Source organism: Budorcas taxicolor, chromosome 11 (assembly GCF_023091745.1).
Source record: "Budorcas taxicolor isolate Tak-1 chromosome 11, Takin1.1, whole genome shotgun sequence".
Classification (NCBI taxonomy): Eukaryota; Metazoa; Chordata; class Mammalia; order Artiodactyla; family Bovidae; genus Budorcas; species Budorcas taxicolor.
In genome coordinates this window covers 49,186,757-49,210,576 of record NC_068920.1, presented here as the reverse complement: position 1 = coordinate 49,210,576, position 23,820 = coordinate 49,186,757, and positions in this window count along the sequence as shown.

Below are 23,820 nucleotides of genomic sequence, written 5' to 3'. Positions count from 1 at the left end.
TTCACTGAGTTATGAAGCCCCTTCACCGTGACAAGACTATGATCCATGAAGGGGTAGTATATCGTAGGTACTTAGTAAATAGTTATTAAGTAAATACATGATTTCACTTGAAGTTTCTCCACAAAATGCGGCCAGTAGAGCAGAGAATGCTGTTACTTATTCTACAGATATGGAAACTTAGGCTCAGATGCTTGACTTCACTAAAGTCACCAGGGAACTGAGGGAGCTCAGTCCTTTTGATTCCTAATCAGCGGCTGGGGGTGTGGGTCGAAGGTAGGAAGGCATGTGCCCCACACAGGTCTCATCTGGGCCTCTGCTCAGCGAGTTGGTGACCTACTCAAAGATAAGGTGATAAGAGAAGGGTTAAGTTATTCCCAGGAAGGAGCCTGGGAAGCTAGGAATTGCAAACACCATTGCCTGGCTGGCTGGGAAAGGAGAAGTGACATTCTTGAACAGGTAGCTTTCTGGTGCCTGCAGTTCCACCCTCCCTCCTGCTACTAACTCTGCCCTGAGGGGTAGTGAGCGCCCCATCACTGGAAGTGTTCAAGCGGGGGCTGAATGTCTCCTTACAGAGCACGCCTGAGTTGGAGAGTTACATACATCCTGGTAGGAGAAGGCAGGCCTTTTGTCTCAGAACACTCTGCAGATTGGTGACCCAAACACCAACACAAGAGGCTTTGCGCCACCTGGTGGACAAGGGTTTAAACTGCAGGCCCTTCCAGGGAGAGAAGCCTGCAGCCTGAGTGTCCCTGGAATCCTAAACAGTGAAGCCAGTTTCCAACCATTTCAGAACCACAGTGAGAGAGCTCGGAAAGGTGAGGGGGCGCAGGGGGGAAGGGCTGCACTGGGCCAGGCACAGGCATGTATCAGAGAGGTCACTGTTACAGGGAGGACTTATTAACAGGACTCAGGAGTTCTGAGCACGTGCCTGGATTTGAAGGGAACACCTCTTTCCCAAACTTTATTGCAGATTCCCGGGATGACAAACTGGGAAGCTACTTGGGGGAAGTGGGAGTGGGGGCGGCGGCGTGGAGATGGGGTGTTGGGGGAGGTGAGGAGGAGGCTTATTTGTTCATTCTGCTCATCTTTATATTTGGGAGTGACCCTGAATTATCTTTGCCTAGAAGTAAAATTCCCAAATTGAGTTCAGTTCTCCATGAGCCTCCACGAAACCACCCATAAAACCCCACCCCCATCATAAAAAAAGAAGAAACCCTCTATATTTTTGCTCCATGGGTATCAGGTTCTGAAAGATTTTGTCTACCAAAGTGCGTATTATCTATTATCTTACAGTGTCATTTATTATCAGTCAAAGGCCTCTGCAGTAGCTGGTAGGAGCTATGATGAGCTTCGTGCATTGGCCTTAACCACAGAGATTTCATTTAAGGTGAGCAAAAGTGAAAACATCTGAGCGCAGTGGGTCGGTGCAGCCCCATCTGAGGTGAGCCTCATTCCGCTCATCCCCAGCTCCCGCCCCAGGCTCTGCTCTGGGTGGTGAACCACAGAGAATGAGCCCCCGTCTTGCGCCGGCTGCTCTTCTCACGATTTCTCCTGGTTTCATTTCATTCCTGAGGAAAGAGCACAGGTTTACTTAGTGGGCCACCCCAAGCCTGGATCTAGCTGTCAGAGGCCAGCTAGGATCCTGTGACGGGGTACAGCCGAGACCCCAGCACAGGACCTGGGACTGCACCTCTCAGGAAAGTCTGTTGGGTGAACACCTGAAGGCTCCCTGTGGACGGGCTTCAGATAGTTTTTTTATTCTCAGAGCATTACTTACCGTATGAAATAGGTTATGTGCAGGTTTTGCTCTTGGGAGTTTCCGCCTGCGTTCCTCATTGGTTAGATACAGAACCAATGAGAAAGAGAGGGCTCTCTCCTCACCTTCTCAGGGTCTCACCCCCAGTCCTGATCTGCTTCCCTGTCTGAGTGAGCCAGGCTGACCCCAGCACGAGCTTCAGGGACCCCTTTGCCCTCCCCAGGGATGGGCCTCTGCAGCCTGCCCTGCACCCCACATTGTCCCTGACCCCTCGGACCAGAAGGCCCTCCTCCCCACTGCACCTCCAGACCTCAACCTTCTCTCCCCACTTGCCACCCCCAAACATAAGCTTTTCTTTGGAGCTGTGTTTGCTGGGATAACTTTTATTGAAATGGTGATGATGTTAAAAATCAGAAGAGACATGCCTTTCTGTTTTAGCAACACTCCCCAAGGCTTGGGCATTTTGTTGTTGTTAAGAAGTGTCCAGTGAGTCAACTTTTATTTAGATGATGATAATATTGGGGGTCAGAAAAAATTTAAGAAATTAAAGGATAATGACGACTTGGTGCCCAGAGATTTCTCTTCTCCACTTGCCACAGACAATGCCGTAGCATTCAGGCGTCTTCTCCAGCATGGGCACGAGTTTTTACATAAATGGAGCCTTTCGCAGAGCTACTTGTGGCAGAAATTTTATAACCACTTCAGCTTATCTCTCTGCAAGTGGCCACTTATGAGAGTAACAATGGCTTTGTTATACAGAACACATCTTTAACACAGAATTGAGTTTTAAGGGGGTTTTTATCTAGGCCTCAGCGATGGAATCATCCTGCCTGGAGAGCACAGAAGACTTAGTGAATTACAATATTCTGCCCTTAGCTCTGCTGCCTGATGACGCTGTTGATCAGCAGCGGCTGGGCTTTCTGACCTGAACATCAACCTCAAGTTCCATTTTGGATACAGAGATAAGTGGGCGTGGGGGGAGAGGGAGATTGAAGATTACAGAGGTGACCTCAAGCAGATGAGTAACTAAATTAGTGACTGGTTGTGTTCTGTTTGCTCATTTTTCGTTTTTTGGCCAGGCCTCATGGCTTGCCGGAGAAGGTGATGGCGCTCCACTCCCTTACTCTTGCCTGGAAAATCCCATGGGTGGAGGAGCCTGGTAGGCTGCAGTCCATGGGGTCGCTAAGAATCGGACACAACTGAGCGACTTCACTTTGACTTTTCACTTTCATGCATTGGAGAAGGAAATGGCAACCCACTCCAGTGTTCTTGCCTGGAGAATCCCAGGGACGGCGGAGCCTGGTGGGCTGCCGTCTATGGGGTCGCACAGAGTCAGACACGACTGACGAGACTTAGCAGCAGCAGCAGCAGGGCTTGCAGGATCTTAGTTCCCTGACTAGGTATTGAATCCAGGCCCCCAGCAGTCAAAGCACTGAGTTCTAACCACTGGACTATCAGAGAATTCCCTAGTAACTTTTTTTTTTTTAACTGGAGGAAAATTGCTTTACAATGTATGATCTAGTAACTAGTTTTTAAAGGTATAATGAATTTCTTCTCTAACTCCATTTATTATCGGCAGGTGTGTAAAATGCTGCTTTTCCTCCCATGAGGCCGCGTGTGTCTCTCAGAGCTGATTTTAATTCCTGTAAGATGCGTTCACTTTAAGTCCACTCATTTGCCTATCTCTCCTTCCAGGTAGCTATAGAGTCTACTGCCTTGAACGGGGACCCCAGGAACAGTTGTTCTCCACACTACATCCACCACTAGCAGCCCAGCAAGTATTTGAAGGCCTTGGTGGCTGAGGGGGAGATTTGCCAGGACTCTGCCAGATATGACATTCCCCATCTCTGTGGGTTCCCATGGCCCCTGGATGACCCTGTGTGGAAGAAGGGAAATTGAGTCATGCTAAGGCTAAGGAGGGGGCAGAATGAAGCCTACGTGTTATCGTCTCCACATCGAGGGGAACTGAGTTCATGCCAAGCTCACACTGAGCACCAAAAACAATCCTTGCTCAGCTTGCTTCTCCTCCTTGACTGGCAGGACCACTGGATCGTGGTTTTGGTTTCCCTTTTGTGAAGTTTCAGTTTGTGCCTTGCAGTGCAAAGTCTGGTTCCGTGGACCAACAGCATAACCTAGGAACTTAGAACATCAAGCCCCACTTGAGAATCTGAATCGGCATCAGCCTCGCAACACGATTCCCAGGAAGTTTGGTGATTCGTGCGTACTCTGGAGTTTGAGAAGCACCAGTTTAGCGGGCACTATTCCATCTGATTCTCACATTAACCCTTCTGTCGTGGGTGCTGTTCAATAGCAGAGGAAAGCCATGCAGGGAGGTGAAGTGCTCTCACACAGCCAGAGGCAGGATTTGAACCCAGATGCAGCTCCTTATGCACCGTTAGCTCATAATTGTGGGGTTCACTGGCTTTAAAGTGAAAGGCACTCAGTCATGTCCAATTCTTTGGGACCCCATAACTGTACAGTCCAGGAATTCTCCAGGCCAGAATACTGGAGTGGGCAGCCTTTCCCTTCTTCAGGGGCTCTTCCCAACCCAGGGATCAAGCCCAGGTCTCCCGCATTGCAGGTGGATGCTTTACCAGCTGAGCCACCAGGGAAGCCCTTGGTAACTTGAGCTATTGATAACTTTAGCGAGAGTCTGTCTGACCATGTGCACATGTATGAGTCCACGCCAGTGTGCCTGTGTTGGTATGTGTGTATATAGCAAGCACAATCTTGAGATCAGATTGGCATTACATATTTATTCTAACTAGGTGACAAATATTGGCCTTCACCATGAAGACCTTTACCCTATAAGAAATGATTTATATCAATTACATTAAACTGAATTTATTCTGCCTTTCCAGCATTTCCACACTGAGGCGACATTGCTCACACGTTTGATTGATCCAGGAGGCTCTTTAAAGTAGAACTAGTAAAAATAAATAAATAAATAAAGTAGAACTAGTATAAATATAAATATGGTTAAATCTCAGTTGACTGCCTGGTGCGATGGTAAAAGAGCGCTAGTTAGTAATGAGTAGCGACTAACTGACTTGTTAAACTGGGAAAACAAAGTGACTGTCCTCCAGTTTCAGAGAGATTTCATGGGATAGCTGATTTCTGTTCATCCTCATAATTGGTGATAACTATATTAAAAATCTGATACCCAGGCACCATAGGGAGTGACACAACCTGCTGACCAGCAGATGCAGAGAAACCAAAAGACAGGCAATAGGAAAGTTTCCATCAATGTTCTTCCTGCTGGCAAGTCTGGATTCAGCTTGGTCATCGCCAGTAACTCAAATGGGTGTGAGGCCAGTTGAGCGCAAATGAACAGGTCCAGTCAAATCAGACAGCTCTAAACACTAGGCCCCTGCCCTGCTGACATTCCCCCTCTTCATGTTTGGAATAGAGGGCAATAATAGCATGTTTTTTCTTTTCGCCATGCCAACGGGCTTATGAGATCTTAGTTCCCTGACAAGGGATTGAACCCACACCCCTGGCAGCGAAAGCAGTGTCCTAACCACTGGACTGCCAGGGAATTCCCGATGATAGCATCTAAATTTATCTTGTTGAAGTGACACTTGTGTTATTGTCTGTGAGGGCACCTTAAATCTCACCTCTGATTCCCTCAGGTGCCAATTCAGGGAGGATTCTTAGAGAGGCTCATGTCACATGGCGATTTCTACCAAGGAGGGAAAAGGTGGACAGATTGCGTCCCCACTGTCAGAAACTCCTCCAGATGTCCCCAAGACACCAACACAGCGATCCTCTCCCGGGGTCTCTATTCCTCTGGCCCGTGTGCTTCTCTTCGCACCATTTCCAGGGTGTGGTTTCTGTAACTTCGTAATGCGTTTTCAAGTCAATGCGTGAGTTTCCTCCAGCTGCTGTTCTCCTTTCTCGAGATCGTCTTGGCTGTTTGGGGTCCTTTATGGTTCCATGCCGGAGAAGGTGATGGCAGCCCACTCCAGTACTCTTGCCTGGAAAATCCCACGGGCTCCCCGGTAGGCTGCAGTCCATGGGGTCGCTAAGAGTCGGACACGACTGAGTGACTTCACTTTCACTTCTCACTTTCATGCATTGGAGAAGGAAATGGCAACCCACTCCAGTGTTCTTGCCTGGAGAATCACAGGGACGGGGGAGCCTGGTGGGCTGCCGTCCATGGGGTTGCACAGAGTCGGACAGACTGACACGACTTAGCAGCAGCAGCAGCAACATGGTTCCATGCAAATGTCAGGATTGTTTGTTCAGCTTCTGTGAAAAAATCCATTGGAATTTTGGTGGGAATTGCATTGAATGTGCATACTGTTTTGGGTAGAATGCACATTTTAGCATTACTAATTCTTCCCATTCATGAGCACAGAATATCTTTCTATTTATTTGTGTCTTCAGATTTCTTCATCGATGTCTTAAGGTTTTCAATGTGCAGCTCTTTCACATCTTGGGTTAAATTTATTCCTAGGTAGTTGCTTCTTTTGATGTTTTTGTAAATGGGATTGTTTTCTGGATTTCTGTCTCGGATAGTTCATTGTTAGTGTGTAGAAACAATACAAATGATTTTTGTATACTGATTTTGTATCCTGCAGCTTTACTGAATTCATTTATTGGTCCTAACAAATTTTTTTGGTGATTTGATGTGGAAAACTGGAATTAGAGATCCCACTGTTTCTACCACATCCCACTCGTCCACAACACCCAAGACACAGTGACTACTAATATAATCTTCCCACAGTGCCCTTTTAAAATATGTGAAATCATATAAAGGTGAATGACGTCATCAATTTGGGTGAGCAGGATCTGGGCAGGCCTTGGCCTCTATAGCAAAGCTTGTTGTTTTCTGCCCTTTTATTGACACGATTGTTTTGAAAGGTAATTTATTTACCAGTAATTTCAAATGTACAGGAAATCTTCATTGGCAGTACAAAGTACTGACTCTTGCCACTGCACACAAAACACGCCAGTGTGCCTTACCCAGAATGAGGACAGTCTTCCAGGGCACCAGCACGAGGCCTTCACGTAAGGAAATTATTGTGGTTTCCACGTTGTGATCCAATCTTCAGGCCCACTGCAACTTTCACCAGCTGCCCCAGCTCTGGGGAAATGTCTCTTTTCATTCTGATCCTGTTTGTTCTTCTGGAACCATCATGATACTTTTCCGTTATTATCGCAACCTTGATGGATTGAAAGTGCACAAAATAAGTAAGATCTGGGTGGCCTTTTCACTGGAGAAGGAAATGGCAACCCACTCCAGTGTTCGTGCCTGGAGAATCCCAGGGACAGGGGAGCATGGTGGGCTGCCGTCTGTGGGGTCGCACAGAGTTGGACACGACTGAAGCGACTTAGCAGCAGCAGGCAGCCTTTTCTGTATTGTACCGTGTATTAGTACTTCCTTTCTTATTGTGATTAAATGCACCAGCATTTACCCTTTAAACCACTGTAAGTGCACACTTCCATGGCACTGACCACGCTCACACTGTTGTACAAATTTCCTCACTGTCCATAGTCAGATCTTTTCCGTTTTCACCAGTGTAAGTCTGTAGCCATTAGATACTAACTCCCCTCAGCCCCTGGCAACTGCATTCTGCTTTGTCTTTGAATTTGACTTCTCTGGATGCCTTGTTTAAGTGGAATCATAACATTTTTCATATATGTTGTAGCTTGTGTCAGAATTTCTTTAGTTTTTAAGGCTGAATTTTCAGTGCTTTTTGTGTATTTATTGATTGATGGGCACTTGGATCACTTCCACCTTTTGCTATTGTGATTGATATTGCTACGAAGATGGGTGTACCCATTTCATTTCCTACTTTCAATCTTTTAGGTATATACCCTCATGTGGAGTTGATGGATCATATGTTAATTCTATGTTGAAGTTTTTGAGGAACGGCCATACTATTTTCGACTGAGGTGATGTCATTTCACTTGATTCTTTTTCTGGCAGAATACTATGGCTCAGCCCTCGTATCGCTTACCCATTTAACCATTGGTGGACATTAGCGTTGTTGATCTCTCTTGGCTATTGTGAACAACGCTGCTTTCAATAGATGCTACATCTGTTTTCAGTTTTTTGGATTCTACATCCAGGGGTGGAGCTGTTGGGCCATATGGCAGTTGCATATTCATAGAGTAAACACAGGTTGCATCGTTTTCCATTTCCACAATAAGGTTTAAAAGCTCCAGTGTGTCTGCATTGTTGCCAACGTATGTTATTTTTAGTTTTCTTGCCTGTGCTCATTTTAACGTGGGTGAAGGAGTTATTGCCTTGTGATTATAAGTTGCATTTCCATCATATCTTTCCATCTGCTTGTTGACCATTTGCATGTCTTGTATGGAGAAGAGTCTATTGAAGTCCTTTGTCCGTATTTAAAACTGGGTTGTCTTTGTTGAGTTGTAAAAGTCCTTGATACACTCTGGATAAAGACTCATCAGACATATAATGTGGAATTGTTTTCCTCCATTCTGTGAGCCATCATTCCACTTTCTAAATTACATTTTTTGATGCAAAAAAGGTTTTTGATTTTGAGGAAAGCTGTTTTCCTTTGGTTGCTGGTGCTTTGCTGTCAGATTGAAGAAACCATTGCTAAATCCAAGATTCTAAAGATTTATCCCCATGTCTTATTGGAGATTTTACACAGTTTTGCTTCAGCATTCATGAGGGATTGGCTCCAGGACACCCTACAGATACCAAAATCTATAGATGCTCAAATCTCTTATATAAAATAATCGAGTTTTGCAAATAACTTAGGCACATCTTCCTGTATACTTTGAATCATTTTTAGATTATGTTTAAGAACTAATGCAATATAAATGCTATATAAATGTTGTAAAACAAGTAAATGCTATGTAAACAGTTGCTGGCATGTGGTAAATTTAAGTTTTTCCTTTTGAAACTTTTTTGATTTTTAAAAAAATATTTTTTGCTTTGCTACTGCTGCTGCTGCTGCTAAGTCGCTTCAGTCGTGTCCGACTCTGTGCAACCCCATAGACGGCAGCCCACCAGGCTCCCCCATCCATGGGATTCTCTAGACAAGAATACTGGAGTGGGTTGCCATTTCCTTCTCCAATGCATGAAAGTGAAAAGTCAAAGTGAAGTGGCTCAGTTGTGTCCGACTCTTTGCGACCCCATGGACTGCAGCCTACCAGGCTCCTCTGTCCATGGGATTTTCCAGGCAAGAGTACTAGAGTGGGGTGCCATTGCCTTCTCCTGGCATTAGTTAAATCCATTGACGTGGAACCCGTGGATACAAAGGACTAAGTGAAATTTTACTTTTTTCGTTTAAGACTTCTGTGTGTTTAGAGATACTTTTTGTGTGTGGTATGAAGTAAGAGTCCAGTTTCATTCCTCTGCTTGTGAATAGGCAATCACTTAGCACCATTTGTGGAAAACACCATTTCCCCCATTTTTTTTCTTTTTCTTTCTTTCTTTTTTTTTTTTTTTTTTTTTTGGCTGTGTGGCATGCAGGATCTTAGTTCCCTGACCAGGGATCAAACTCATGCCCCTACGGTGGAAGTGCAGAGTTTTCACCACTGGACAGCCAGGGAAGTCCCCCACTTCCCCCCATCTTTATTGCTGTTGCCTGTAGTCTGACATCCATTCATCAGAGACAAATGGGTTTATCTCTGGGACCTCTATTCCGTTCCATTCATCTATATGTGTATCTTCATGCCAGAATCACAGTGCCTTATTCAGTATTGCTGTGTGCTATCATTGGAGGTTGGTAAGTGTGAAACTCCAACACGGATTTTCTTTTTAAAAAATGGTTTAGCTCTCTTTAGGTTCTCTTGAAATTCCATATTTCGGGTGTCATATTCTGCTCTCCTTCACATGGAGGAACCCCAATTTGATTATGCATTATCTCCTGAAGACATCCTGATTGCTGTAAGGTTCAGACATGAGAAGACGTTCTGTGCGTAATAGCATCTTTGTTTTTGTTTGGATACAGCTTTTCAAAGCAGTTGTATGATTACTGGATGCATGAAGGGTGGCTCTCAAGGTGTGAGACCTGTTTGGCTTTGGAAGATACTGCCACCCTGTGTCTCAAGAGGCCCGATGCGAGTCCCATCTGCAGCGAAGGAGGGCGGCTGCTGTTCCTCCTCCTCCAGTTATCGGACTTGTCATTTTGGGAGGAGGTTAGCAGCCCTACTAGGGGTGGGCTGTCTTGTTGTTTTTAAGATTGTTGTGCCTTTTTTTTTTTTGCTGTGCTGGGTCTTCGTGGCTGCATGGGCTTTTCTCTATTTGCAGCAAGCAGGGGCGTCTGTGGGGTCGCACAGAGTCGGACACGACTGAAGCGACTCAGCAGCAGGAGCAGCAGGAGCTACTCTCTAGCTGTGGGGTGTGAGCTTCTCACTGCAGTGGCTGCTCTCATTCTGGAGCACAGGCTCAGTAGTTGCAGGACACAGACTTATTTGCTCTACAGCCTGTGGGATCGTCCTAGACCAGGCCTTGAACCCATATCCCCTGCATTGGCAGGCAGATTCTTGACCGCTGAGCCACCAGGGAAGCCCCTGTCTTGTTGTTTTAATTTGTCATTCTCTAATGGTATATACGATGCTGATCATATTTTGTCCACTTACTTATTGTCTGTATATATCTTCTCTGGCCAGGTGTCTGTTCAAATCTTCACTCATTTGTAATGAAGGTGTTTGCTTTATAGTTGTACAAATTCTTTATCAGATATGCATTTTGCAAATATTTTTTTCTCCCAATTTATGACTTGTCTTTCGGTTTCCTGAATATTTCATAAAGTTTAAAAATTTTAAAGTCCATATTCAAAATTTTGTTTCTTTTGTGAATAGGCTATTGAGGTTTTGTGTTAAAATTCACCAAGCCCAAGTTTATGTAGATGTCCTTCTACGTTTTCATCTAACAGTTTTTATCGTTTTGCATTTTAAATGTATTTGTGAACAATTTCTAGTGAATTTTGGTGTAAATTGTAAAGTTTGTGTCTACAGTCTTTTGATTGCATGTGGTTTCCAATTAATTATTCTATAGCTATTTTTTGGAGAAGTCATGGGTTATTTGGCTCCATTTCAGTTTGATTTTCCAAATTTAATGGCTTCCGCAGGCTTGCCAACTGGGAGCGTGCACTTCACTTAACTGGGAGGTCACAGCCTGCACTTTCCAACCAGCCAGCAGCAGTCCTGCCTCTCTGACCCCTGAGATGCATTTGTGTTTCCTTCCAACCTGTCACAGCCCAGGGTTTGAGCGTCTCCCCTTCCTGTCCCCTCCACAGCCCATTGCCTTTCAACAATGTTGAAGGTGACCTGAAGGACTAGAAATCTCCTCACCCTCTGTGTCTGAGAAATGGCTTCCTATGAAGAACCTTCCCCACAAAGATTCTGCTGGAACTATCCCCTTCCTTTTTTCCTTTTTCTTTTTGCACACTCCACCCTCACCCCACACAGCATGTGGGGTCTTAGTTCCCCACCCAGGGATTGAACCCAAGTGACAGTGAGGAGTCCCAACCATTGGACTGCCAGGATCCACCCTTTCCTGACCAGGCCACACAGTCCCAGACCCGCCCTGGGCTTATCAGCCAGGAGCTGACCCGCTTCCCAGGATCGGTCAGATAAAGGGCCTGACCCATGTGTTCCCCACCTCCCCAGCGGGAACTGCAGCCACTGCCCTGCCCCTCAGCAGAAGGCCCCTCAGGGCATCTCCTTCTCCTGTCGGGCCTCTCATCCTCAGTCAGGGCACCTGACTGCCCCATGCCCAGGCCTCAGTACTTGTGTTTACACCTCTCCACGGAGAAATCTCCTTTGCCCCAGCTATCCAAATGTTTGCAGACCTTGTCTCTCTTATTCCAGCATTTCAGCCTCAGAGTTACCTGTCACCACTCAGTCCCTGCAGAGGCCAGAGATTCTTCCTGGAAGGAAAGAGTCTAGAGAAATCACAGGGATAAATACAGAGTGCAGCCAAGCCTTGCCTGTGCTGATGCCCAAGAGGGTGAAGAGGGTGAATGATTTCTGGTGAGAGTTTTAAAGTCCCCCAAGTAATAGATCATCTGTGAGCATATTGTGTCTTCCTGCTCATTCTAAATGCATGTCATCCCAGAACTTTAATGGGGGAATTTATCTCTGAAATATGCCAAATGGGGCTTATGTTTAAAAAACAGTATCGCGGTACCTCTGAGGGTTTACACACACAGCAAGGATGCTGTTTGTTCAGACACTGGCCGAGAGCTTGCCGACAGAAGCCTTGGCCACGACCCTCCTCCCACAGGTGAGCCTCGGCAGGTGCCCAACCCCATCGCAGAATCCTAGATTGGCCGAGGGCCTGGCAGGCAGCTGGCTAGAGATGCAGACGAAAGAGAATCGCCCAACAGCCAGGGGCCACCCTGGAGCGTGGCCTCAGAAGCCTGGTCCAGCCAACAGCATCTCCACTCCAGGAGCCACACACCACGCCTGGAGCTCTGCTAGGTGGGGATGTGCCAGGAAACCGTTGAGTTAGAAGGAGACGTGATGGCAGGCGCAGCGAGAGCAGCTTTGCACTGAAAACAGTTTCTGTTCCCACCGCTGCCACCGGCTTGGTGTTTGGTCTCCAGCAGGTCGGCCTGGGCTTTCTCACCGGTGGAGAAGTGAATTGGATGCCAGCTTATTGAGTTTTCTCTGAGTTTGAGGTGCCTCTTCCAGCCCCATTGGCACCTCCCTCCCACTTAGGCACCTAGTTGTTTGGGGTCCTCAGCTGATGCAGGTTTAGTAGATTTCCGTCGGTCCTTTCCTAAGGGAAAGGTGGAAAGGAGGGTGTGGTTTGTTGCAGAGACGGATCTCCCCGCACCTGGGAAGACAGGACACGCTGTTCCCCTTTAGCTCCTCTGATAGCCCACCCCTGTCATGAGCAGGTGAGTGCATGTGGCTTCTTCCCAATCATGGTGCAAAATGTAGAATTTCTCACAAAGAAATTTGACTTTAATGAGAGGGTAGATCATGGGAGAGAATAATTAGACAGTATACACATGCCAGGGTAATTTTAAATCAAAGCTTTTAGGCCAAGTTATCTTAGTTACTGCATTAACTGTTGTCAGCTAGCGGTTTCAATAATTGTATTATCAGAATGCCTGGCAGTGAAATTGCTTTCTGCAGCCTGTTCATTGTGACCTCAGAGTCAGTGCCTGGGCTGGCGTTAGTGTGTGAGTGTGTGTGTATGTGTGTGAGAGAGAGAATATGAGTGTGTGCACACACACTGGGGGAGGGGGCTTCCTCCTGTTTTTTCCTACAGTAGTACCTTGTGTTTATTTATTATGTATAATAATTTGTATCTCCTAATCCCGAACTCCTAATTTATCCCTCCCTCCTTTCCCCTTTGCTCACCTTGAGTTTGTTCTCTATGTTTATGAGTTTGTTTCTTTTCATGTAAATAAGTTTGTTGTGTCATATTTTAGATTCTATATGTAAGTCATACTATATGATGTTTGTCTTCCTCTGTCTCACTTACTTCACTTAATATGATAATCTCTAGGTCCACTCATTGCTGCAAATGGCGTTATTTTGTTCTCTTTTCATGGCTGAGTAATATTCCATATTAGTTGTATACCGTATCTTCTTTATCCATTCATCTGTCGATGGATATTTAGGTTGCTTCCATGTCTTGGCTATTGTAATTAGTGCTGGTGTGAACACTGGGGTACATTTCGAATGAGAGTTTTCCCTGGATATATGCCCAGGAGTATCACTGCTGGATCCCATGGCAACTCTATTTTTAGTTTTTTGGGGCACCTCCATTCTGTTCTCCATAGTGACTGACTGATTTAAAGCCAGCTCATGTGATTTCAGGGGATGCTGACTGATTTAAAGCTGACTTAAAGTAGTGGGGTGGGCTAGGGAGGGGCAAGTGACCTGGGAGGCTTTGAGAGAGAAATGCCCCCCTCTGCAGGTCACTTCTTTGTGCTTGGAGGGAGATGAGGAAGCAATCAGGCAGCAGATTGCCCGGGGCTGGGGAGGGAGGGAGGGCGAAGGGCTGGGGAGGGAGGGAGGGCGAAGGGCTGAGAGCGGGCCTTAGAGCAGATGGTCACTGGAGGGCGCCAGAGCGCCGGCAGAGCCTCTCGGGCCGGCCCTCCAGGCTGGGAAAGGAGCTGGAGCCGGGGCGGGTGGAGTCCCAGGGACGTGCCCAGAGAGGAGGGGTTGGGTACCGGGAACTTCTACCCCGGCCCAAACTGCCTCGCCTCACAGAGGGCCCAGAGGTCTACCTTCAGCACCCGATGGGGACACTTCCAGCTTGGTCGGGTGGCGCAGTGGTTGGGCAGCCTGAGAGGAAGCCTGCGGTGTGACTGCCCTTTGTTTCCCCGGAGGCGGGGCTCGGCCCAGAAATACTGGGCTTGACTCCTGGGCTTGCAGTTTCTAAGCTACAGGCCTGCGTGCGTGTTGGCATCTGGAAAACGCAGCTGTGGTCGTGAACATGGAGCAGGCAAAAACGGTAGTGTTCCCTTCCCATCCCTTCCCATCTGAGCCTCTTCCTCTTCCCTCCCCCCGCCCCTTTCTAGGGGGATCGGACCTCAAGCCAGGTCATGTGACTTAAGGGCGTATGACTGATTTAAAGCCAGATCATGTGACTTAAAAGGTATGACCTCGTTTTCTTCCAATTTTTAAAAGACATTGGGCCATTTTCATGGGCCCCTAAAAGTATGGAGGCCCCTGCACTGTGCCTGCGATGAGTCAACCCAGCGTTTCCGTTTGTGTGGTGCTTCTCCCTAGAGCTCTTCATCACTTCCCCGCCCCCAGCTGCGTGAGAGTGGAAGGTGCTCAGGGCTCATCAGGTCCAGCCTGACAGGTAAGAAAACCGAAGCAGAGGAGAGAAACGACTGTCTGAGGCCACCCCTTGACAATGACAAGGACTAAGCCAACCTCTGACTGCCAGGTCCCAAACCAACACAAAAGAGAACTAGTTTTCGTGTTTGGGAAAAAAAAAAAAAAGATATGCATCATACATTCCTTCGTTTATTCCAGCTCCAGCCACGTGCCAGGCACCATGCTGCTGCTTGGGACAGGGCACAGAGTGCAGCGGGCAGGAGGGACCCCAGGAACCAATGACTGTCACAGTCCTCACCAGCGACGCAGAGGAAAAGTGCACTGTGCTACAAACAGAAAGCGGAGCAACAAAACCCAGCATGGGAGGAAGAAGAGGCTTCCGTTATTTATTTGGAGACCTAAGAAAGAAGAAATGTCTGAATTGACCCCAAAATTATTTAAGGGAAAAAAAAAGGAATAGAAGTGAGAGTTGGCCTTTGTGGTACTACAAAACCACATAATCAGGATCTGATGGTACTAACCAAAGATTGACAAGTATCACTGGAAAAGAAGAGGGAGCCGTATGTGTGTGTGTGACATTAATTTAGTGAGAAAGGATAGCTAATTTGAGGTATGATAAAACCACAACTGGCTCTCTACCTGGAAAAAAATCTGTATTTGGACCCTCCCCTCCCACCAGTCACAAAAATCAGTTCCAGATGGATTAAGGCCTAATGAATTGAACAATAAATAGCAACCCTAACAGAACTGGAAATAGAAAACCATATGCCCTGAACAAGGGTAGCAGAGACTCAACTGGGACAGGAAACTCAGAGACTGTAATAAAAAGTGAAGCACATATTTGACTGCATTAATTTTTATACGTGTGTCCAAAGATACCATAAACAAAATGGAAAGAGGATGGATTGGGGGAATTCCAAAATTTCCTGTTGCAATGCAGATGGCAGATAAAATGCCTGCAGGCTTCCCTGGGTGGCTGAATGGTAAGGAGTCTGCCTGCCAACCCAGGGAGACACGGGTTTGATCCCCGATTCCTGGGAAGATCCCGCATGCTGCGGGGCAACTAAGCCATGTGCCACAACTACTGAGCTTGTGCTCTAGAGCTGGGGGCGGGGCGGGGGGGGGCCGCAACTACTGAACGCACGTGCCACAACCACTGAAACGTGCGCTCCCCAGAGCCCGGACTTTGCAACAAGAGAAGCCGCCGCAATGAGAAGCCCATGTGCCGCAACTGGAGAGAAGACCCAGCACAGACATTTAAATACATTATTTAAAAAGTAAAATGCCTATGACCGGTCAAGAGCATTTCTAAATTGATTTTTTTTTAAAGACAAAGAACCTTCCTAGCAGTTCACAGTGCAGCAGGATTTATCAACCTCAGCACTGTAGACACTTTGGGTCTCACAGCCCCTTGCTGTGGGCGCTTTATAAGATACATAGCAGCATCCCCAGTGCCTACCCACTAGATGCCAGCCTCACCTCTCCCCAACTCACGAGTTGTGATAACCAAAAATGTCTGCAGACGTTGCCACATGTCCCTGGGGAGGGAGAGAAAAACCGCTTAGTTAAGCTCTGCAGTAGAGCAGATCCACTAATAAACATGTGGCAGGATGCCTCAGTACTCAGGGACAGGCAGAGAGCAGAATCAGATGTCATTTTAATGATAACACACCTATTCCTAGCATGAATGCAAGGAAAAGGATGTGTGGAGGATAGCAGTAGGACTTTAGAGTCTCCAAGGGAGATCAGTCTGATAATGCAGAAGGGAGACACAGAAAGTTGCTTGCTGGGGCTTCCCTGATGGTCCAGTAGTTAAGAATCTGCCTTGGAATGCAAGGGACACAAGTTTGATCCCTGGTCTGGGAAGATCCCACTGGCCATGGAGCCAGTAAGCCCAGGCTCCACAACTACTGAGCCAATGCTTTTGAGCCCAAGAGCAGCAACTACCGTTGCTGCAACTACTAAAGCCCACGAGCCCTGGAGTGCGTGCTCTGCAACAAGAGAAGCCATTGCAATAGAAAGCGTGTGCACTGCAACCAAGAGTAGCCCCCGCTCACCACACAGAAAGCCTGTGTGTGGCAGTGAAGACCCACACAGCCAAAAAATAAAATAGTTAATTTTTTAAAAGCTGCATGGTGTAAAGCTCAGAGACTGCGTGTGGTGTCATGCAGGTGTCGGGGCAGGCCTGCACAGGCAGCCAGGACTGCCAGGAACTCTAGGGACCAACTGCCAATTGCATTTTGAATGTGCTTCCCTATTCTGTGATATTTGAGACCAACAGCCCCCAAATTCAAAACTACAATACCTGAGTCAGAGGGGTCTGGTTTTCTGTATTTGGCTGGAGGGTGGGGACGAATTCCACTCCTTTCTGGCTGTTCTGCCTCCATGAAAATACAAAAACTATGCTGAGAGGGAAACCCCTGAATTTTGCAGGCATTATCAACCTCAGATGTGGTCCTCCCAGGTCCAGAGAGATGGGCAGGAATTTCCCTCGAGGTCTCTGAAGGACCTAAGGTCACACACAACCCCCAGTAGCACCTGAAACTTTGAAGCCTGTTGTCTTCCTGGAATGTAATTTGTTTTTTCTTTCATTTCCACATGCTGACTCCTACCCTCACCTTTCATTCTCTTGCAGTCAGCACCTCCAGTCCAGTGATAAGTAAAAGGGACTTTTTTTAGTCTACAAATAATAAGTGCTGGAGAGGGCGTGGAGAAAAGGGAACCGTCCTACGCTGTTGGAGAGAATGTACATTGGTGAAGCCACTGTGGAAAACAGTATGGAGGTTCCTCAAAATACTAAAAATAGAATTGCCATATGATCCAGCAATCCCACTCCTGGGCACGTACCCAGACAACTCTAATTCAAAAAAATACATGTACCGCTATGTTCACAGGAGCATTATTTACAACAGCCAAGACACGAAGCCACAGTTATGTATATATATAAACTGAATGTTAAATGTTCCCCAGCCATTAAAAATATGAAATAATACCATTTGCAGCAACGTGGATGAACCTAGAGATGATCGTACTAAGTGCAGTGAGAAAGACAAATACCATATGATAGCACATACCTGTGGAACCTGAAATATGACACAAATGATCCTACCTACAAAACGAAACAGAGTCACACAGAGAACAGACTTGTGGTTGCCGAGAGGGAGGGGCTTTTGAGGAGGGAAGGATTAGGAGGTTGAGATTAGGAATAGATGCAAACGATTATATATAGATGGATAAACAACAAAGTCCTACTGTACGGCACTGATAACTATTCAACATCCTGCGATAAGCTATAATGGAAAAGAATATGAAAAAGAACATATATAACTGAGTCACTTTGTATACAACTGACATTAAACACGACATTGGAAATCAACAAAAAGAATTTTAAAGGGACTTTTCTGTTCCTCACGTGTTCAAAGAATATTAGGTGAAAAGGTTTTTCCTACAGGACTTGTGCCCCAGGAATGGCCCAGGTTCTAAGCACGAGGTCAGCCAGCAGAATCTGCATCAGGCCCTGAGGTGAGGAAGGGGCGGAGGGCGGGCGGCCCTGTGCGCTGCTGCTGCCGTGGTTCAGCCATCAGGCGCTCACCTGCACTGCCGCTGGTTGTCCCTCAGGAAGCTCCAGGGGCTGCGGCTGCTGGGCCCTAGCCAGCACTCCTAGGCCCTCCTTCCCCAAACCCCGAACTTGACCCCCAAAACTGGAAAGCCTGATGGGATGGAATCTCAAATAGTGCCAGGTGCTGTGCGCTGGGGTTCCAGCTGAGCAGGTCCACGGAGTGCTCTGGTAATTGGTATCCTCCTGGGAAATGAAGGAGCGGGAGCAGCTTCCACGCCCACAGGGTCGGCTTGGGGGAGGCAGGGGGCTGGCCCCTGTGGGAATGGAGTCCCAGAGTGCCCGAGGGCTCACTGGCAGGGAGGCACAGGTCTTGCTCACACCCCTTTCGCGGGTGGGCAGCACTCCTCAGGGGGCAGAGGTGGTATTCTGTGAGATCTGCGGAGCCAAGGGAAGCCCTGGTTTTGGTCTCGAAGCAGCAACAGACCAACTTCATGTTCATCTCTGCAGATGCAGAGGCGGGGAGCCTCCCGGGCTGTCCACCCAGACCAGGCGCTTCTCGCCTTAAAGGTGAATGACCTTTACACCTCCGACCCCACCACGGCCTCCCCTTTGGCTCGAATGCCACCGTTAGAGAGGCTGTGATGTTCTGACCTAGACCCAGGTACTTAGTGGGTTCCAACTGCCACCTTTTCACAGCCGCCGGCTGCTCCAGGTGTGGTGCCCACCTGCCCATCCCCCATGTGTACCTGCTTCAGCTCCCTCTGCCTTGAGGGGAAGCGAGGGAGATTGTAACACCTAAAGCAAACCAATACACGTGGAAGAAAAGGAGGCAAGAAGCCTTAATAACCTGCCCCAAAGCCAAAGGTGGGACTTCCGTGGCAGTCCAGTGGTTAAGAGTCCACACTTCCAATGCAAGAGGTGCAGGTTTGATCCTTGTTTGGGGAACTAAGATCCCACATGCCTCGAAGCCAAATAAATAGGTGTGTTTTTTTTTTTAAAGAAAATCCTTAAAAAAAAAAAAAAGCCAAGGTGTAGACGCTATTGGCTTAGCATTGATAAATCATAAGCACCTAGAAACCAGTAAGAACAAGACCAGAGAGCCAATAGAAGAATGAGCAAAGGACATGCGTAGACCACCCGCATTAAAACAAAACGCCAAATAGCTTCTAAACATAGAAGATGCCCAGACTCTCCCACTGTAAAAGATATGCAAATAAACATTATTCTGAGATAATCATTTTTAACCTGCTAATTTGGAAAAAATTTAAAAGTTTCGTAACAATCTGCTGGAGAGGCTGAGGGGAACCAAGAACTGAGGACATGTAAAGTGGTGTAGCCCTGCGGAAGGCCAGATGGCGGGATTAGCAAAGTGGCAAATATGTAGCCTTCACCTAGCAATCCCAATGGAAGTATTCAACAGACGCTTAGTCGTGTTTGACTCTTGCCACCCCACGGACTGTAGCCCGCCAGGCTCCTCTGTCCATGGGATTTCCCAGGCAAGCACACTGGAGTGGGTTGCCGTTTCCTTCTCCAGGTGATCTTCCTGACCCAGGGAGCAAACGCACATCTCCTGCATCGGCAGGCAGATTCTTCACCACTGAGCCACCAGGAAGCCCCTATTCAACAAATGGACCTGCCTATATACAGAAGGTACATGGTTATTTATTTCAGCATGGCTTACAGTACCGAGTGATTAGAAACAACTTAGGCATCCATAAAGAGAGGGCTGATGAAATAAATGACGCTGCATCCATTTATTTAACAACCCTGTGCATCGTCTGACAGGTTCTCTGTGGACCGTGGCCAGCTCTCCTAGAGGCAGTGCAGCAGATTGGTTAAGTCCCTGGACTCTGAGGATAACTGCTGGCTTGGAAACCCACCTATGTCACTTACTGGCTATGTGCCCTTGAGCAACTTAGTTACCTTCTGTACTGCCTCTCTCTACAAAATACTGCCTTAGTTTCCTAGAATCCCAGGGACGGGGGAGCCTGGTGGGCTGCCGTCTATGGGGTCGCACAGAGTCAGACACGACTGAAGCGACTTAGCAGAAGCAGCAGCAGCAGCAGTGTGTCCCTTACATATGAACTCTCAAAGATGCGAATGTGCATCTTATTCCAGCAAGGAACTGGAACTTGTGCCATCAGCGTCAGGTGTGAGTGAAACTGCAGCTTGCTGTCCATCTCCTATGGCTGACGATCCTTCAGCTCTACCGTCTACCACGTTCCCTCCTTCCTCCAGTCAGTAACTCTTGTTGCCTAGTCCCTCAATGACAGCCCCTGTATGCTACCTGTTGTACTGTACTATTGGACTTTTTTTAAAATGTATTTATTTATTTGGCTGTGCTGTGGCTTAGTTGAAGCACACAGGGTCTTTAATTGCAGCGTATGAGATCTTTTTAGTTGGCGGCATATGGGATCTAGCTGTTCCCTGACCAGGGATTGAACCTTCCTCATCAGGGAAGTCCCCATACTTTTCCAAGTACTGTTTTGTAAGATTTTAAATGTTTTATTCTTGTGTTTGTTTTTATGCATTATTTGTGTGAAAAATATTATAAACCTATTACAGTACTATATAACCAATCATATGCCGAAAGCAAAAAAGAACTTAAGAGCCTCTTGATGAAAGTGAAAGAGTTGGCTTAAAACTCAGCATTCAAAAAACTAAGATCATGGCATCCAGTCCCATCACTTCATGGCAAATAGATGGGGAAACAGTGAGAGACTTTATTTTGGGGGGCTCCAAAATCACTGAAGATGGTGACTGCAGCCATGAAATTAAGACGCTTGCTCCTTGGAAGAAAAGCTATGACCAACCTAGACAGCGTATTAAAAAGCAGAGACATTACTTTGCTGACGAAGGTCCATCCAGTCAAAGCTATAATTTTTCCAGTAGTCATGTATGGATGTGAGAGTTGGACTATAAAGAAAGCTAAGTGCCCAAGAATTGATGCTTTTGAACTGTGGTGTTGCAGAAGACTCTTGAGAGTCCCTTGGATTGCAAGGAGATCCAACTGGTCAGTTCTAAAGGAAAAGTGAAAGTCGCTCAGTTGTGTCCAACTCTTTGCGACCCCATGGACTATACAGTCCGAGGAATTCTCCAGGCCAGAATACTGGAGTGGGTAGCCTTTCCCTTCTCTAGGGGATCTTCGCAACCCAGGGATCAAACCCAGGTCTCCTGCATTGCAGGTGAATTCTTTATGAGCTGAGCCACAAGGGAAGCAGCCCTGAATATTCATTAGAAGAACTGATGCTGAAGCGGAAGCTCCAGTACTTTGGCCACCTGATACGAAGAGCTGACTCATTGGAAAAGACCCTGACTCGGGGAACGATTGAAGGCCCAGGAGAAGGGGATGGCAGAGGATGAGATGGTTGGATGGCATCACCGACTCAATGGACATGGGTTTGAGCAAGCTCAGGGAATTGGTGATGGACAGGGAAGCCTGGTGTGCTGCAGTCCATGGGGTCACAAAGAATCCGACACAACTGAGTGGCTGAACTGAACTGATGGCCAATCATGTTAGTTGAGTAGCTAGGCTAACTTTTTTGGACTACGAACAAATTGGACTTAGGAACACACTCTCCAAGTGGAACTCATTTGGATGTAGGGGACTTACCATAGAGCTAATAATAATGATACCTATCTCCTAATGTTCTTTATTTTGGGGAGCTCCAAAATCACTGCAGATGGTGACTGCAGCCATGAAATTAAATGACGCTTACTCCTTGGAAGGAAAGTTATGACCAATCTAGATAGTATATTCAAAAGCAGAGACATTACTTTGCCAACAAAGGTCTGTCTAGTCAAAGCTATGGTTTTTCCAGTGGTCATGTATAGATGCGAGAGTTGGACTGTGAAGAAAGCTGAGCACCGAAGAATTGATGCTTTTGAACTGTGGTGTTGGAGAAGACTCTTGAGAGTCCCTTGGACTGCAAGGAGATCCAGCCAGTCCATTCTAAAGGAGATCAGTCCTGGGTGTTCTTTGGAAGGAATGATGCTAAAGCTGAAACTCCAGTACTTTGGCCACCTCATGCGAAGAGTTGACTCATTGGAAAAGACTCTGATGCTGGGAGGGATTGGGGGCAGGAGGAGAAGGGGACGACAGAGGATGAGATGGCTGGATGGCATCACCGACTTGATGGACATGAGTTTGAGTGAACTCCAGGAGTTGGTGATGGATAGGGAGGCCTGACGTGCTGCAATTCATGGGGTCGCAGAGTCGGACACGACTGATTGACTAAACTGAACTGAATGTTCTTATGAAGAGTAAATAAGTTAACATTTGTAAGACGAGTAGTACCTGACCACCATGCTATCTATCAAGGTATAGAACAGGGTCTGTTAATTAAGTGAAGTCGCTCAGTCATGTCCACCTCTTTGCAACCCCACGGACTGTAGTCTTCCAGGCTCCTCCATCCATGGGATTTCCCAGGCAAGAATACTGGAGTGGGTTGCCATTTTCTTCTCCAGGGAATCTTCTTGACCCAGGGATGAAACCCAGGTCTCCCACAGTGCAGGCAGACTCTTCACCATCTAAGCCACTAGGGAATTACATGCTACCTTTTGTGTGTGAATATATATTGTTGTTGTTCAGTCGCTTAGTCATGTCCAACTCTTTGAGACCCCATGGCCTACAGCACTCCAGGCTTTCCTGTCCAGAGTTTGCTCAAACTCATGTCCATTGAGTCAATGATGCCATCCAGCCACCTCATCCTCTGTCATCCCCTTTTCATGCCCTCAATCTTTCCCAAATCAGGGTCTTTTCCAGTGAGTTATCTCTTCTCATCAGATGGCCAAAGTATTAGAGTTTCAGCATCAGTCTTTCCAATGAATATTCAGGGTTGATTTCCTTTGGATTGACTGGGTTGATCTCCTTGTTGTCCAAGGGACTCTAAAGAGTCTTTTCCAACACCACAGTTCGAAAAGCATCAGTTCTTCAGTGTTCAGCCTACTTTATGGTCCAACTCTCACATCTGTACATGACTACTGGAAAAAACCATAGCTTTGACTGTACGGACCTAGGTTTGTTATAGCTTTTCTTCCAGGCAGGTATTTGTATAAAGAAACTCTGGAAGGGTATGTAATGAACTTATAACTAGAATTCAGGAAGGCAAATAAGAGCAAGTGTTTTCATTGTAAATGTTCTTATATGGTTTTGATTTTTTAAATATATAAGTGAATAAATACATACTCAAAAGAGTTAAAAAATAAAGAAGATATTTTAGGGAAGCCAAAACATAGGTGATGATAGGCATTGCCTGAAACAGACTTAAAAAGATGGGAATATTTCCCTTTGGAAGGACAAAGATGACACTCTGTATGATCAAACTACAAAATTATGAACTTGTATGAGTGGGAACAAGGGGAATCCCTCCTTCACAAAAGAAATATGCACAGGTGTTTCATGCTCAATAAAATAACCATATTTATTTCATTTTTAATTATTAACTTTCTAAAATAACACTTTTCCTACAAAGAACTCAGAACTTGCAGTTTATAACAAACTTTCTTAATACTCGTCATATTTCTCAGAGGGCAGAGGGAGGGAATATGAGGTAGACAGAACGGTAAAAAAAAAGCAGGGGTCGCTACAGATCTGGACACAGGCAACAAGAATGAGGCCAACAGGTCACTGGAGGGCCTGCTACCCAGGGAGGGGGCCCAGGAGAAAGCACCCATTTCTGTGACCTCTGGTTTGGGAATGAGGTTCAGTGGCACTCATGGGAGGTTCCCGTACAAGGCTTCCTTATACAGAGCACTGGGGCTATCC